Below are 4,418 nucleotides of genomic sequence, written 5' to 3' on the forward strand. Positions count from 1 at the left end.
CAAACAGCTTGATGAAATAGCCCCATAGTAGCTTTGTGCCTGTGCCCCAGCCCCCTACAATGACTCTCCGATGGGACTCTGCCCCTTCGGTTCTCCTGGGCTGAGGTCCCATGATGTGGCTCCACCCTTATCACCTATGTAGGGACAATCAATGTCCTCCAAGTCCATGCACTCTATGTGACAGTAGAGGCAGTGCTGAATGGATGCGGCCAAAGTTTGCTGTCTGTGCTCTCTGGAGGGGTGGCCGCCACGACCTGCATTGTACTATGGCTTCCTGGAGCTGCACCTGGGGCAACTAAGGAGCACTGGCATGAAGGAGTGGGTGGGGCCTACAACAAGCAGTGGGACTGGCAGACATGCTGAGGTTCCCAGTAGCCTCTCCTTCGAAAGTCCTCAGCCCCCTGGGTTCTTCCGTTCTGAGCCTGTGAAAAGAGTGGCAGTTCTGATCACCCCCGAATTTCTTCCATTGTCTTGGAGAACCTCTCCTGACCTTCAGTGAGATCGCTGTCTTATACTATTCTCATCAAACGGTCACTTGGCCACACCCTTAGCGTCCTCACTTTTGCAATGTGGATAGGCTGAGAATTTGCCAAATCTTTAAGCTTCCTTTTGCTTAACAATTCTCTTTAAGACAATAGGATCTCACTCATATGTAGAATTTAATAAACAAAAAATGAACAAAATAAAAAAGAAACAAACCAAAAAAACCCAGACCCTTCAATCTAAGGAAAAGCCTGATGGAGACGGATGGAAGGGGGGGGGGGGATGGGTGAAATAAGCGAAGGGGATTAAGAGTACACTCATTATGAGCACTGAGTAATGTATAGAGTTGTTGAATCAGTATACTGTACTGCTGAAAGTAATACAGCACTATATGTTAATTACACTGGAATTAAAATTCAAAAAATAAAAATAAAATTGCCCAAATTAAAAAAAAATAAAATAAAGTAAAATAAAACATTTCCCTCTTCCCGCCTTTATTATAAGCAGTCTCGAGGAGTCAAGCTGCACCTTCAACGCTTTGTTAGAAGTAGCTTCAGCTCAATCTTTAATCTCATCGCTCCCAAGTTGCACCTTCCACAAAGTGCCAGAACACAAAACTTGGTCAAATTCTTTGCCGGGTTTTTCTTCTAGCTTCCAATAACGTGTTCTTCACTTCTGTGTGAAACCTCATCAGAATGGCCTTTATCTTCCATATTTCTACCAACATTCCCTTTATGATTCTTAAGTATTCTCTAAGAAGACGGGGGCTTTCTCTACAGCTCTCCTCTTCTTTCTGAGCTCTCACCAGACTGCCTTTAAAGGTCCATTCACGGGAATGTAGTACCAGAGCCACTGAAAATCCCTGAGCAAAAAGGGGGGGTGGTGGATAAAGAACGTTAACCTAAACCTCGTGCCTAAACTGCCATTTAACTCAAACTACATCACGGATTTAAATGCAAAAGTATAAAACTTTTAGGAAAAAACAGGAGAAAATCTTTTGAATCTGGGGCTAGGCAAAGAGTTCTTAGACTTGACTTGATACCAGAATTATGATTCTAAAAACGAAAAAAATGATACATTGAACTTCCGAAATTATGAGCCTTTGTTGTGTGAAAGACCCTGTTAAGAAAATGAAAATTTAAAAGCAGCCTAGGGAAAATATTTGCAAACCACATGTCTCAAAAGGACTTGTATTTAGAACATAAAAAGACCTCTCAAGGGGCGCCTGGGTGGCACAGCGGTTAAGCGTCTGCCTTCAGCTCAGGGCGTGATCCCGGCGTTATGGGATTGAGCCCCACATCAGGCTCCTCCGCTATGAGCCTGCTTTTTCCTCTCCCACTCCCCCTGCTTGTGTTCCCTCTCTCGCTGGCTGTCTCTATCTCTGTCAAATAAATAAATAAAATCTTAAAAAAAAAAAAAGACCTCTCAAAATTTAAAAGTAAGGAAATCAATAGTCTGTATAGAAACCAGGCCAAAGATACAAACAGGTATTTCTCTAAGGAAAATGTACAGTTGACAAATAAGTACATGAAAATATATTCAACATCATTAGCCACTAGGGAAATGCAAATTAAAACCATAAGAAGGCATCCCTACAAACTTATTAGAATAGCTAAAATAAAAAACTGTGGCAACCCCAAATGCTAGTAAGAGTGCAGAGAAACTAGATCACTCATCTTCGCTCGTGTAAATGTGAAAGGGTACAGCCACTCTGGACAATAGTTTGGCGATCTCTTTTTTTTAATTTTTAATTTTATGTTTCTATTTGACAGAGAGAGACAGAGAGCACAAGCAGGCAGAGAGGCAGGCAGAAGAAGAGGGAGAAGCAGGCTCCCCACTGAGCAGAGAGCCTGAGCAGACCTGAGTGGAAGGCAGAGGCTTAACTGACTGAGCCACCCAGGGGCCCCAGTTTGGCAGTTTCTTAAAAACTAAACCTACAGTTGCCATAAAGCCTGCAATTGCACTCTTGGGTATTTATTCCAGAGAAGTAAACTTAGATTCACATAAAAATCTGTATCCTACTGTTCATAACAGCTTTATTCATGGTATCAAAAAACTGGAAACAATCCAGATGTCCTTTAATGCATGAATGGTTACACGAACTGTAGTATGTCCGTACCATGGCATACAACTCAGCAAGGAAAGGAGCCACTGTTAACAACAACCTGGATGTGTCCAGAGAATTATGATAAGGAAAAACGAAAAGCCAATCCCAAAAGCTTACTAACCTTATGATTCCAATTATATAATATTCCTGAAATGATGAAATTAGAGAACAGATTAGTGGTCACCAGGGACTAAAGAGGAGGTGGGGTGGGAGAGAAGGGATATGTGGATAAGGGAGGGCCGTGAAGAATCCTTATGGTGATGGAAGTTTCTGTATCTTGACTGCATCAATGTCTATATCCTGGTTGTGATATTTTATTACAGTTTTATAAGACATTATCATTGGGAAGATCTAGGGGAAGGTAAATGAGATTTCTCTAAATGATTCGTGAAAACTGCATGTAAATCTACAATTATCTCAAAATAAAAAGTCTCGTTAAAAAAAAAAAGCTAGCTTTCAATAGATATCAAATTCACTCTCAACTTCCAAAACACAAGAACTTTTTCTTTGGGAGGTTTCCATTTTGGTCAACAGAAGTAAAGTGTTAAATATCCAACAAACAAACCCAGGAGAACAGTTGTATTCTAGACTAATGGTTCTTATTGTTCTGCTATTTTATGGAGATCGTCCACTACTTCTATATAATACTTGAAATATAAAATGTGCTCCTTCATCCAATACATTCAGATATCACTCTCTTTGTGATTTATGCATATTTTCCATATTACAAACAGGATGAAATTCTAGATGCCTATCACCCATGTGCTACATACCACATCGACATTAAATGTTTTGAAAAACCCCAATTCAAATTCTCTTTTGCTTGTCAGTGATAAAACATAGAATGCCCTATGTTCTGGCAAAAATTAGGGCAGAAATCCAACTTTTTCAGAATTTGGCAATTTGGTTTCATTAGGGAATTATTAAATAATTTGGAGAGATTTCCCTCGGATGTTTTAGAATTAACGGAAAGTTTTACTCTCCAATTTTCTTTCCAATTTCTATTCTTAGAATGTCTCTTATTTCACCTTTTCCTCTCAACTGTGTTTTTTTCTTTCTTTCTTGTGCTTTTACCCTTCTTAATTTTGGTTGCTTTTCTTCATTGCTCTGTTCTTTTCAAACATGTAGCTAAGGAAAGACTCGTTGGATCCACAGAAACAGCTCAAAATGTCCCTGAGGGTATGAAAGGCTGCAAATCTAAGTCAGAAGTGCTTGTGTTTCCCAAGTAATTATAAAGAGAAGTTTTACAAGATGTGTCTGGGAATGAGAGATTTGTTTCCTCCATGAAGTTTTTGCCAGTAGGCTAAAGATGGAGAATAAGTATCAGAGGACATCTGAGGCCAAACACATTTACATAACCCCAAGACACATTTTCATCTATATTTTCAGACTGATGATTTGAAAAATATCACTTCTGTTTTGAATATACTTCTTATGGCTAATTTTGTTTATTCATGTGTGTTTAAACTTGGGGGTTACGCAGTGTGTATTTGAAACTTAAGCTAGCATATCTCCTGGAAAAGAAATGATGACTCCTTTCCAAAGAAAACAAGAGAGAGCCTGACATTTTTTGCTTAAGGTCTATGGCACTAGGCAGAAATTATATTAGCATCAAACTGCTGTAGCTTTAAAAGGCTTTCAATCCCCACCTTCCTTTTAGGAGAGGCACTGTCAGCTAGAAATTAATTACTAAAATGTGAAACAAATCAAAAGACAAAACAAATCAGGCTGTTAAGACAAACATTAAAAATCAAATTATGCTCTCAAAATAGGCAATTTACAGCTTGGAAGGGTAATTGGCAAACCTGAAATGCATACAAATAGTTGA

This window comes from Ursus arctos, unplaced genomic scaffold (assembly GCF_023065955.2).
Source record: "Ursus arctos isolate Adak ecotype North America unplaced genomic scaffold, UrsArc2.0 scaffold_9, whole genome shotgun sequence".
Taxonomy (NCBI): domain Eukaryota; kingdom Metazoa; phylum Chordata; class Mammalia; order Carnivora; family Ursidae; genus Ursus; species Ursus arctos.